This window comes from Triticum dicoccoides, chromosome 5B (genome assembly GCF_002162155.2).
Source record: "Triticum dicoccoides isolate Atlit2015 ecotype Zavitan chromosome 5B, WEW_v2.0, whole genome shotgun sequence".
In the NCBI taxonomy this organism is placed as follows: Eukaryota; Viridiplantae; Streptophyta; class Magnoliopsida; order Poales; family Poaceae; genus Triticum; species Triticum dicoccoides.
Genome location: NC_041389.1, coordinates 136,361,642 through 136,375,783, shown reverse-complemented (window position 1 = coordinate 136,375,783; position 14,142 = coordinate 136,361,642).

Genomic DNA, 14,142 nt, shown 5'->3' with positions numbered 1-14,142 from the left:
TCCGATGACACAGACCTCTTTGGAGGCGAAGTCTGTGTTCAGCTCCATCGCTGATGAGTGTGCGGCCTCCATGGCGGGGTCTATTCACCTGTCCTCGGATGACACGGTCCGCTCTGGATTTAGACCCGGGGCAGCTACAGGTGTGATCTCTCGAACACCGTCCGATGGCAGATCTACGTCATGCTCATCGTGACTGTTCGGTGCGCCTGTCATGGGCTCGAATCCGTCGAAGATCAAGTCTCCGCAGATGTCGGCAGTGTAGTTCAGGCTTCCAAACCTGACCTGATGGCCAGAGGCGTAGCTATCGATCTGCTCCAGATGGCCAAGCGAGTTGGCCCGCAGTGCGAAGCCGCCGAATATGAAGATCCATCCGGGGAGGAAAACCTCACCCTGGATTGCATCGTTGTGGATGATTGAAGGAGCCATCAAGCCTTATAGTGACGACACAGTGGAACTCTCAATGAAAGCACCAATGTCGGTGTCAAAACCGGTGGATCTCGGGTAGGGGGTCCCGAACTGTGCGTCTAAGGCTAATGGTAACAGGAGGCGGGGGACACGATGTTTACCCAGGTTCGGGCCCTCTCTATGGAGGTAATATCCTTCTTCTTGCTTGATAGATCTTGATGATATGAGTATTACAAGAGTTGATCTACCACAAGATCGTATAGGCTAAACCCTAGAAGCTAGCCTATGATTATGATTGTTGTTGTCCTACGGACTAAACCCTTTGGTTTATATAGACACCGAAGGGGGGCTAGGGTTACACAGAGTCGGTTACAGAGAAGGAGATCTACATATCCGAATTTCCAAGCTTGCCTTCCACGCAAAGGAGAGTCCCACGTGGACACGAGACGAAGTCTTCAATATTGTATCTTCATAGTCCAACAGTCCGGCACAAGTACATAGTCCGGCTGTCCGAGGACCCCCTAATCCAGGACTCCCTCACCAAGTACCCATCACAAACTCTTATCCCTCGCATTACATTATTTGCCATTTGCCTCTTGTTTTCCTCTCCCCCACTTCACCATTGCCGTTTTATTCACCCTCTTTTCCATTCGCCTCTTTTCGCTTTCCTCTTGTTGCTTGTTACCCTTATGGCCCTGCCTAGATTTGCTGATCTTCACCTTAAAAGGTTGGAAGAGATTGAAAGCAATGTCAGAAGCTCTATGAATTTACAATTTGAGCATAATAATTTCTTTAGAAACGAGCTTAAGGAACAAAAAGGCTTTATGGAGTACATGAATAAAGAACTTGATGACATGTCTAAGAATTTTATGGTTTGAAATCTCAGGTTGCTCATCTTGAAAAAATAATAGCTGAAATTTCGGATAAGCAGGCCACCTTAGTTAATAAGATGGCTGCCAAACCGGAAAGTTTTTATGAGAATAAATATGAAGATCTAAAAGTTATTGATGTGTCCCCTATTAAATCCTTGTTTTGCAATATGAATCTTGATAATGATGGGACTGGAGATGAGTTACATTTAGTTAGAAGGCGTCCCAAAAATTCGGAGTTTTTAGATCTTGATGCAAAATTTGGCAAAAGTGGGATTGAAGAGATTAAAACTTCAGATAGAAATGAACCCACTATCTTGGACTTCAAGGAATTTAATTATGATAATTGCTCTTTGATAGATTGTATTTCCTTGTTGCAATCCATGCTAAATTCTCCGCATGCTTATAGTCAAAATAAAGCTTTTACTAAACATATCATTGATGCTTTAATGCAATCTTATGAAGAAAAACTTGATTTGGAAGTTTCTATCCCTAGAAAACTTTATGATGAGTGGGAACCTACTATTAAAATTAAAATTAAAGATCATGAATGCTATGCTTCGTGTGATTTGGGTGCTAGTGTTTCCATAATTCCAAAAACTTTGTGTGATTTGCTAGGTTTCCATGAATTTGATGATTGTTCTTTAAACTTGCACCTTGCGGATTCCACCATTAAGAAACCTATGGGAAGAATTAATGATGTTCTTATTGTTGCAAATAGGAATTATGTGCCCGTGGATTTCATTGTTCTTGATATAGATTGCAATCCTTCATGTCCTATTATTCTTGGTAGACCTTTCCTTAGAACGATTGGTGCAATTATTGATATGAAGGAAGGAAATATTAGATCCCAATTTATGTTAAGTAAAAGCATGGAACACTTTACTAGAAAGAAAAATAAAATTACCTTATGAATCTATTATGAGAGCTACTTATGGATTGCCTACCAAGGATGGCAATACCTATATCTATCCTCGCTTTTATGCCTAGCTAGGGGCGTTAAACGATAGCGCTTGTTGGGAGGCAACCCAATTTTATTTTAGTTTTTTGCTTTTTGGTTCTGTTTAGGAATAAATAATCCATCTAGATTCTGTTTAGAAGTGGTTTTGTGTTTTAATTAGTGTTTGTGCCAAGTAGAACCTTTGGGAAGACTTGGGAGAAGTCTATGCGATTTTGCTGTAAAAAATGGAAACTTTAGCGCTCACAAGATTAGCTACAACTTTTTACTGGGGAGTGATATTTAGTTGATTCTTTTTTCAGATGATTAATAGATAAATTCTTCACGTCCAGAAATTTATTTTAGAATTTTTGGAGTTCTAGAAGTTTGCGTTAGTTACAGATTACTACAGGCTGTTCTGTTTTTGACAGATTCTGTTTTTCGCGTGTTGTTTGCTTATTTTGATGAATCTATGGCTAGTAATAGAACTTATGAACCATAGAAAAGTTGGAATACAGTAGGTTTAACACCAATATAAACAAAGAATGAGTTGATTACAGTACCTTGAAGTGGTGTTTTGTTTTGTTTCACTAACAGAGCTCACGAGATTTTCTGTTAAGTTTTGTGTTATGAAGTTTTCAAGTTTTGGGTAAAGATTTGATGGATTATGGAACAAGGAGTGGCAAGAGCCTAAGCTTGGGGATGCCCAAGGCTCCCAAGGTAAAATCCAAGGACACCAAAAAGCCTAAGCTTGGGGATGCCCCGGAAGGCATCCCCTCTTTTGTCTTCGTCCATCGGTAACTTTACTTGGAGCTATATTTTTATTCACCACATGATATGTGTTTTGCTTGGAGCGTCTTGTATGATTTGAGTCTGATTTTTAGTTCACCACAATCATCCCTGTTGTACGCACCTTTTGAGAGAGACACACATTATTCGGAATTTATTAGAATACTCTATGTGCTTCACTTATATCTTTTGAGATAAACAATTTTGCTCTAGTGCTTCACTTATATCTTTTAGAGCACGGTGGTGGTTATATTTTACAGAAATTATTGATATCTCATGCTTCACTTATATCATTCTGAGAGTAAAAGTGCTAGATATCGACTAGAGGGGGGTGAATAGGCGATTTTTATGTAAGTCTTCTAAACGTGGAAGTTTTGAAGACAAACAATAGAAATGACCTAATTGATATGCAGCGGAAGATAAACTACAACAAGCAAACCATAGTCAAGTATGCAATAATGTGAAAGTACAAAGACTAATAGCAGCTTAGTAGTAAGGATCAGGATGGAAGATAGTATGAAGCCAACCAACGATAGTAGTCAAGCAATGAAGTCAAACAGGTACGACAAATTGGCAATGACTTCACGAAGACAAACACTAAGTAAAGGGAGGGAGAGGATAGAACCAGTCACTTGTTGAAGACACATGATTTGTTGGACCAGTTCCAGTTGCTGTGACAACTGTACGTCTGGTTAGGGAGGCTAAGATTCAACTCAGAAGACCACGTCTTCACCTTATTCCCCTTGAGCTAAGGACACACAGTCCTCGCCCAATCACTCTGGTAAGTCTTCAAGGTAGACTTGCGAACCTTCACAGACTTCGTTCACCGGCGATCCACAATGACTCTTGGATGCTCAGAACGTGACGCCTAACCGGCTGGAGGATTCACAGTCCTCAAGTGTAATAAGTCTTCAGGTCACGCAGACAGAAAGACTTCAGTGATGCCTAACACTCTTTGGCTCTGGGTGTTTGGGCTTTGTCCTCGCAAGGATTTCTCTCTCTCTCATAGGCTTCGAGGTGGGTTGCTCTCAAACGACAAAAGCCGTCCACTAACTCTGAGCAGCCACCAATTTATGGTGTAGGGGGTGGGCTATTTATAGCCACTAGTCAACCCGACCTGATATGTCCGAAATGACCCTGGGTCACTAAGGAACTGACACGTGTTCCAACGGTCAGATTTCAAACACACGCGGCAACTTTACCTGGGCTACAAGCAAAGCTGACTCATCTAGCTCTGGATAAAATTTGCTCTCATTGTCTTCGCTCGAAGACATAGGATTTGGGTTGAGCATCACTTCAGTAATTCTGACTTTGTTCACTTGGACCCCACTTAACAGTATGGTGGTTCCTATGACTCAACAAAGAAGAAAAAGTAAACAACGAAACGACACAGTCTTCGCGCTCCATAGCCTTCACTCAATGTCTTCTCATGTCATAGTCTTCAATATGAATATCTTCACATACCACCATTGTCATCAATGTCTTCATACATTTTTAGGGGTCATCTCTGGTAGGTAAACCGAATCAATGAGGGACACTACCTGTGTTATCCTGCAATTCTCACAAACACATTAGTCCCTCAACCAAATTTGTCATCAATACTCCAAAACCAACTAGGGGTGGCACTAGATGCACTTGCAATCTCCCCCTTTTTGGTGATTGATGAAAAACTGGTTGAAGTTTTCAACAGGGATAAAGTATGTGAAATTGTAAAGGATAGGGTATTGTCTTCATAAGTGGCAAAGGCTCCCCTGAAGATGTGCATATAAGTAATTTGCTTTTGGAATGCAAATGCACATGGCAGGTTGTACTTGTGGAGATCATCTTTAACTTATGAAGATAATTCATCATGCATGAAATGATATAACTAAGAGAATGACATGCATAATGAAAAATGGACATCTGCAGAATGATCTAAGTGCGGAAGTTATCATCGCACATGCGGAATTTATCATCACATCACAGAAAAGCAAATAAGTAGCAGACGACCATCGAGTTTAAGTGTTACAACTCAAAGAACAAAATGTATCAAAAGCGGGAGTTGTAAACACTAGGCAAAATATAAAGCAACCGCCCATATGAACCCGCTTGACGACTATCAAACTCATATGCTTCTCCCCCTTTTGTCAGTAAGGACCAAAAAGGTTTGAAGACATAGAGCATCTACTCGTTCCCATGAGGAGTAGGTGAAGCAGCAGGGTTGTCGTTGTTGTTTGGCGGCGCAGACAAACTTGGTGCAGTGTCGATGCGTGCAGAAGTAGGGGCAATGAAGTAGCATCGTCTTCATCATCAATCACTTTGGCATTCACAGTTGCCGCGGAGGAAGAATAGTCAGAGTCTTCAAGGGATGGAGTTCGACGTAGGACATCATTCCATGGAGGAGTGGAGTCAAACTTGAATCTTTCAATGAAGCCATCGTCTTGAAGATCTGCTTCAGCACTGAGCAGCGTCAAACTCTTCCATGATCGCCGACATGTTTCGCGAGTGACAAAAGCATTCTTGGTGGCAAAATTTTGAATGCGATTGGCGTCCACCAAGAGGCTTTGCATCTGTCGCTTGATCCAGAAGTGATGCTTGTCTTGTTTCTGATGCAGTGCCACAAGAAGTTCTCGGTCATTTAGGACGCGAGAGCGCTTCTTAGGCCTTTGGGCAATTGTGCTCTCAGTAGCTTCAGTTTGCGCACGGTGAGGCAGACGAGTGTTCCCAGCCATTGGATAGACACGAGTTACTGCTTGGACTCCTTCCATGGGTTGAGTGAAGCTTTGGTGATCAGCATTTTGAAGACAAAGAGGCTTCTTGGCAGGCTCAGGGTATATGGCTTCAACTTACATATCAACCTCTGGTAGAAAGATCAGATGATTGCGAGCAGAGGGCTGATAGTTGATAGCAGAGTGTAGCTTCATGAGGCGCATGACCTATGGAGCATAGAATTTCAGGCCAAAAAGGTCAGATCCAGACGCAGCTAGTTTCCGGATGAAGAATTCTTGTGTATTGAAGCTGATGCCATTGAGGATGTAAAAGACCAATGTCTTCATGGCTCCATCAAGTTTTGCAGCTGATGAATGCCCTTTGATAGGCCATAGAGTTTGCCTGATGATGTGATATATTGTGTGAGGCAGATACTCAAGGTCATCAACAAAGAACTCCTTTGGGTATTCAGCGTCAGGTGGCAGAGGCTTCATCATGCTCAACATCTGGCTCATGTTGGGCTCTGGCTTATGGAAGATGCTCTCCAGTGCATTGAGGTGGAGTTGACAATCAGGTTCGAACAACTCTTCGGGAGTGGGTAGGCCTGTAAGCTCAATGACGTCAAGAGCTTTGGCTTCATGATGAACATTTCCTGTCATCCACTCGAGAACCCATGTCTTTGTATCCCTGTAGTAGCCGCGAATGTGGAGGGTAGCATAGAATTGAAGCAAGAGTTCCTCACTCCAATGTTCTTTGTCTGTCACAAAGCTGAGCAGACCTGCATCATGAAAGCAGTCAAGTGCTTCTTCTAAGCATGGCAGTCCAGCAATGGCTTCAGTGTCGAGGCGCATATGAGGGAAAATGCGCCCTTGATCATACAGAACACAGGAGTAATAGCTTCGCTGCTGATAGCTCCAGAAACGATCAGATGATATACTTGGCCTTGAGTAGGGGTTCTTTGCTCTGTCAAAGAAGGTGTTATGGATTTTGAAGCCATTTGCATTGAAGGACCCTGTAGAGGTGGCAGTACCTGGGAACCTTGGCAGTCTTGGCTTTGGTTTCTGGACCAGAGGCATATGCTCAACATGATAATCAAACTGAGGACCAGAGGCATTAGGCGGAGGGACCAGAACGGGCCATTTGACAGTGATCAGCTGACCATAGTTGTATGCTTGCTCAATTGTATGGGGCCTTGGTGGAGGAACTGGAGTAGTGGCAACAACAGAGGTGTCAGGCTGCACAACAGATGCTTCAGGAGCAGTTGCATCATTGGCTTCTGGCACATTGGTTGGTGCAGGCTCCACATTTCCTTCAGCCATGACTACGTCATTGGCTTCATTTGTGTTGGTGGTGGCAGCCTCAAGATTTTCAACCTCCACTTGATGAGCTGGAGGGTCGGGCACTGGCACGTTCACTTCAGGAACAACTTCTTTAGTAATGGGGGGAGTAGGGACACATTCTTCTTCTTGGTTGTCATCGGCTGATGCAGCCGGATTGTCTTCAGCAGCTTTGGCTTCAGACACGGAGACATTCACAGACGGAGTGGCTTCTGGAAACACTTGACGTGCAACAGGTTGGTGGTGCACTTCTCCTTCTGGAATGCTCGAAAGAGGGACTTGAGGCCTTGGTCCTTTGCGAAGCCTGCGTAATGCTGGCGACGCCTTTGGAGATGGAGTTGGCTGGGCCTCAAAGTCATCCTCTTCTTCTTGCATAGGTGGTGTGACTTGTTGTTGTTGGGGAGTACTCGGGGAGTCTTGTTCTTGTGGGTGATCAGCCCATGATGCATCTTGAGCAATTGGCGTCATAGGACGACCAATTCTGATGAGTTCGCTGTTCGTGAGAACAGGCGATGATACCAAGTTGTGTTTGATCTGAGGAAGAACTACATCATCTTCAACATTGTCATTGTGACCAATGTCTTCAGCAGCGGTGGGATCAACTGCTGGAATGTCTTCAGATTCATGAGCCTCTGTGGAAGCAGACTCATGAACTATCATCCGTCGCTCTTTGTGTTCAGATGCAGGGTGAACCATTGAGATAGGTTCAACAACTAATGGCTCTGTGGGAGCAGCCCGATTCTTCTTGGTTTTGCGCTTCTTCTTGGAGGGAGCAACATCAGAGGCTTCATGATTTTTCCTTTTTCTGGCTTCAGCCTCGGCAGTCCTCGTCTTCTTCAGTTCTGAAGCGGTTGACCTGACATTTGGCTTCGAGCCAGTCATGCTGCTTGGGAAGACTATGCGAGGTTCTTCCTGCCTTGAAGGTGCAGATTGGTCAGTTGATGGTTTCTTCTTTGCATCCATTCTGGGGTCAATGCCAGGACGACCAAGAGCCTTGCGCTTCTCAGCCTCATTATAGGCTAGCACACACTTGTCAGCTAGACTCTTCATACGCTCACGAGAGCCTTTAGCTTCGTCGCGCTTCTTGAGAAAGGCTTCTTTGAGCTCGTGCAGCATGATCTTGAAGTTTTTGACATCTTGCACACTGAGCTTTGCCACATGCTTCTTGAACTAAGCTTTCTCATAGTCGATCTTGTGCTTCAGTTTAACGATGCGCTGAGCAAGAGCTAGCTCAGAAGCAATGGCGCCATTGAAGGAGACGCTGAGGCCAATGGGAAGTTGCAGATCTTCAAAGCTAAGATTTGGGGTGTCAAACCATTCATCAATGAAGTTATGGATGATTGCCACATCAAAGAGAGGCAAATCATTGAAGATCTCTGCTTCTTCCTTGCTCTTGATCAGTTGCTCAAGAGCATCATCTCCAAGATCTTCATCGCTGGACAGATCAATGTGCTCTTCTCGCAGAATGGCAGCAGGAGTCAATGTTAGATCAGTATTTTGGACAATTTTCTTTTTCTTCTCCATCTTCTTGGAGATACGTGATAGATCTTCAGACTGCACACTGTCTTCAGGAGGTGCAGTGGCCAGTGGCTTCGCACGTGAAGCTTTTGGAGGAGCAGCTGATCTTGAAGCCTTAGCCTTCTTTGGCTTCTGTGGCTTTGGAGTAGGAGCTGGGGCTTCATCAGTGTCAGCATCATCATCAGAATGATCCACTTTGTCACCTTGGACTGAGATGTGAGTGATGAGGCCATCAAGGTTGTAGAAAGGACCAATGACATTGGGTTCTGCATCACGTGAGCCGTCAGCACGGGGAGCAGAGGGACCAGGGTTGAAGTCTAATCCCAATGACTTCTTGTTTTCCTTGGCCGATGCCTTTGCGTGCTGGAAGTTGCGCTTGAAGAGATTATCGTCACAACACCAGAGCAATGACGATGGGTCGGCATTTTTAGGCTGAGGTCCACAGACCATACAAGGATAGAAACCCTGTGTAATAGCTTCAGCTCTGTTCTTGGGTGGAAGTCCTCGATAGAGAATATCACCCCAAGGACTTTTGATAGCATTCTTCTCAGCGTATTCCTGGGTCATGAACTTGTATTTGAACCATTGTTCAGCCCAATATCGTTGAATCCATTGGATTTGTGTCTTGCGCTGATTAGAATCCTCTTCAGGATTTGTCTTGTAAAGCTCTGAGAGGTCATCAGGCAAATCTCTTGATGTTCCCCCATGACGCTGTCTGCCACCCTTCCTTACTGATTTCTCTGCAGCCATGAACTTCAAACTGAATGGCTTCAACACGTTCAAAGGCTTCAAAGGCTTTCGCTTGCTGGACAAACAGGAACTGGCTTCGGGAGAGTTAATGTAATGCTGTAAGAATTCTGCAAACGAATGCAGACTATGAGAACCAAGGGATTCTCCCACGGACATGTACCTGTGATAGCATTAGAGATGCGAGGGAAGGGGAAGAGGTCATATGCATTCTCAGAAGATTTTGAAGATAAATTAGTTTGAAGACATTGACCTCATTATGCGAAGACATTCACTTATATGTTGAGAGTTGGTTCCAGATTTGTACGAATCCGTGAATAGGTACAAGTGAGGAATCTAACTAGATATGAAGCTTAAGTGAATATACTAGGCAGTATGAGATGCAGACAGAATAGATCTAACATTTTATAGGCAGAAACTAATTTTGGTAAATAGGATGAATCTTTGAGGATCAAAAAGATGGTAAAAATAGAGTTGTACTTACCACGCGAAGAACTGCTAGATGGGATGAGTAGGAGACCGAGCAGTTCAATCCACCATGCCCTAACTTGGCGACGGAGGACACCTACGGCGGCGGCGGAGAGGACGGTGTCCGCGGCCGGCATGAGGACAGCGTCGGAGAAGTCGTGGCAGCTAAGCGCTTCGTCGCCAGCGTCGTCGAGAGCTAGCGGTGGCACTAGGGTTTTGACGAGGTGGAGAGGTGGAGGAAGGTTTTCTTTACCGCAGGGGACATGTATTTATAAGGAAGTGTGCAGCACAGCACAATTACGCAGGTGCCCCTGGTGGTTCACATCTGAGAGGCACGTGGCAAGCATGCAACATACTCAGAGTTGTCCCACGTTCCCACGCCCGCCAGGTCTGTCGGATGGTCGTTCCGGCTTCTCCGGATTTCAAACAATAAGGATGAATCATTTAAAACAGACTTAATGTTTGCCTCTGTGTCTTCTGCTGACAAGTAAGCAGAGAAGACATTCGCCAGTTTCAATAGAATGCATATGATTTGGATAGATAGAGTTTGATATAGAAAGCATAGAGAGATTAGGGTCTAATCAAATTCACTTAGTTCAAAAGATTCAACTTGGAAGACATAGCTATAAGTGAATGCTGTAGAGGACAGAACACTAGTATACATGTCAGAAAGCAATCAAATCAACATAGTGAAGAAAATCATGAAGATAAGTTGAAATTGAAGACAAACCAAATGCGAAGACATAGCAAAAATAACGCCATGAGTGAAACACTTCAAACAGAGAAATTTGGTGGTGGCGTTACCCACCGTATAGGAAGTATTAGACCCAGACACGGCGCACAATTATCGTGGCACTCCGAAGTCAAATTCCACGTTAATGTATTCACACTCAGAATGTAAGTCTTGATTGATTGAAGATATACTTTACTTCGTGTGTTGCACATCTAAGTCATCAACATGCATAAGTGTTAGGATGTGTGCCTGATCACAGGACATTTGAGGATTCCAAGATATTTAGCTCACACAATAACTTGCAAAACCTTTTCTCATCCAAGGGCTTTGTGAAGATATCTGCCAGTTGGTCTTCAGTGTTGACGTGAATGATGTCAATATCTTTCTTCATGGCATGATCTCTGAGAAAGTGATGACGAATTTCAATGTGCTTTGTCTTCGAGTGCTGGACTGGATTGTTGGCAATCTTGATGGCGCTTTCGTTGTCGCAGAAGAGAGGTACTTGTTTCAGATTGATGCCATAGTCCTTGAGAGTTTGTTTCATCCATAGAAGCTGAGCGCAGCAAGATCCAGCAGCAATGTATTCAGATTCAGCAGTTGAGAGTGATACACAGTTCTGCTTCTTTGAAGACCAACAGACAAGTGATCGTCCCAGAAAGTGACATGTGCCTGATGTAGACTTGCGATCCACCTTGTCACCAGCATAATTAGCATCCGAGAATCCAACCAGATCAGATTTTGAGCCCTTTGGATACCATAATCCGAGTGTTGGGGTGCAAGGGAAATATCGAAGAATTCGCTTCACAGCTAAGTGATGCGATTCTTTTGGTGCCGCTTGGAATCCAGCACACATGCAAACACTAAGCATAATATCTGTCCTAGATGCACATAGTTAAAGTAAGGAACCAATCATGGAGCGGTATACCTTTTGATCAAATTCTTTACCATTGTCGTCGGGACCCAGATGGTGTTTGGCTGGCATTGGCATCGTGTAACCTTTGCAATCTTGCATTCCAAACTTCTTTAGACAATCTTTGAGGTATTTTTCTTGAGATATGAAGATGCCATTCCTTTGCTGACGAATTTGAAGACCAAGGAAGAACTTGAACTCACCCATCATGGACATCTGATATTGCTCTTGCATCATGTATCCAAACTCATCACTATACTTCTGGTTGGTGCAGCCGAAGATAATGTCATCCACATATATTTGGCACACAAACAGTTCACCATCATATGTCTTCGTGAAGACTGTGGGATCAAGGGATCCAGGTTTGAAGCCTTTGCTCTTCAGGAAGTCTTTGATCGTATCATACCAAGCGCGAGGAGCTTGTTTGAGGCCATACAGTGCTTTGTTTAGCTTGTACACCATATCAGGATGTTTTGGATCTTTAAAGCCAGGTGGTTGAGCGACGTATACTTCTTCTTCAATCTTGCCGTTGAGAAATGCACTCTTCACATCCATTTGATATAGCAAGATGTTGTGGTGGTTAGCATAGGCTAGCAGTATGCGAATAGCTTCAAGCCTAGCCACAAGAGCAAATGTTTCATCGAAGTCAATTCCTTCAACTTGAGTATATCCTTGAGCCACAAGACGTGCTTTATTTCTGACAACTTGACCATGCTCATCTTGCTTGTTTTGATATATACATTTTGTGCCAATAATGTTATGCTTGCGAGGGTCAGGACGCTTGACAAGTTCCCAAACATTGTTCAGCTTGAACTGTTGAAGTTCTTCTTGCATAGCTTCTATCCATTCAGGTTCCATAAAGGCTTCAACAACTTTCTTGGGTTCTGATATTGACACAAAAGAAAAGTGCCCACAGAAATTTGCTAACTGTGTTGCTCCTGAGCGAGTAAGTGGACCAGGTGCATTGATGCTATCAATTATCTTCTCAATTTGTACTTCATTTGCAACTCGAGGATGAACTGGATGAAAACCTTGCTCTTGCTAATCATTGTCATCATTGGGAGGATTGTCTTCAGTCTGAGCATTGTCTTCAGGTTGGTTAGGTGCAGAAATGATAAGTTCCTCTTCACGCTGTGCTTCAGAATGCATGATTTCACCAGTTCCCATCAGCTTGATAGATTTGCTGGGCGGAGCTTTGTCTTGTTTACTTGGCAGGAGCTCTCTTTGTGAACCATTGGTTTCATCAAATCGCTCGTCCACAGTTTCGACGATTTTATAGAGATAGAGGTTGAAGACTCTGTAAGCGTGCAAGTCCTTTCTGTAACCGAGCATGAAGCCTTCGTGAGCTTTAGGTGCAAATTTTGACTTGTGATGGGGATCCTTGATCCAGCACCTAGCTCCAAATACTCTGAAGTTGCTGACATTTGGCTTGTTGCCAGTAAGGAGCTCATAGGATGTTTTGTTCAGAAGCTTATGGATGTAAACACAGTTGATGACGTGACATGCTGTATCAATAGCTTCAGGCCAAAACTTTCTTGGTGTCTTTTACTCGTCTAGCATTGTTTGAGCCATCTCAATGAGGGTTCTGTTCTTGCGCTCTACGATGCCATTTTGCTGAGATGTGTATGGAGCAGAGAACTCATGAGTGATTCCCATTGTATCCAGATAAAGATCAAGTACGGTGTTCTTGAACTCAGTGCCATTGTCACTTCTGATATGCTTGATCTTGACGCCATAATTGTTCATGGCTCGATTGGCAAAGCGTCTGAAGACATCTTGCACTTCAGTCTTGTAGAGAATTATGTGCACCCATGTATATCTTGAGTAGTCATCAACAATGACGAAGCCATAGAGACAAGTAGTTGTTGTGAGGGTAGAGTAGTGAGTAGGGCCAAATAAGTCCATGTGTAACAGCTCGAAGGGTTGAGATGTCATCATGATTGTCTTCGAGGGGTGCTTTGCCGTAGTCATCTTTCCAGCTTCGCAGGCACCACACAAATGATCCTTCTTGAACTTGACACCCTCGATGCCTATGACATGCTTCTTCTTGGCGAGTGTGTGTAAGTTCCTCATGCCAGCATGACCCAGCCTCTGATGCCAGAGCCAGCATTCTGAAGCTTTTGCAAGAAGACATACGACAAGCTGTGGACCTGCTGAGAAATCTACCATGTATAGATCATCTTTCTGATACCCTTCAAAGACTAGAGACTTGTCAGATTCCATTAGTACAAGGAAAAGATATTTTCCGAATAGCACAATCATGTTCAAGTCACAAAGCATCGAGACAGACATTAAGTTGAAACCAAGGGATTCAACAAGCATCACTTTATCCATGTGTTGATCCTTTGAGATTGCAACTCTACCTAGACCCAATACCTTGCTTTTACTAGTGTCAGCAAATGTGATGTGACTCTTGTCTGATGGACGTAAGGTTGAGTCCATGATAAGACTTCGATAACCAGTCATATGATTAGTGCATCCGCTGTCCATAATCCATTTTGAAGCATGAGGTGTCATACCCTACAGTACAGTTAGGGGGATAGGCTTCACCAAGAGTATTGTGAAGCATAAACATTTGACGGGCAAGAGGATTATTTAAGCTCAGATCAAGATTAGGATAGATAGGATGAATGGCAAACTATTCAGGAACAAAATACATAGTGAGACCATTTGGGCATTTGATCTTGCGCCCTACAAGATGTTTTAGGTCCCCAGCAATAGCATCAGATGCTTTTGATTTT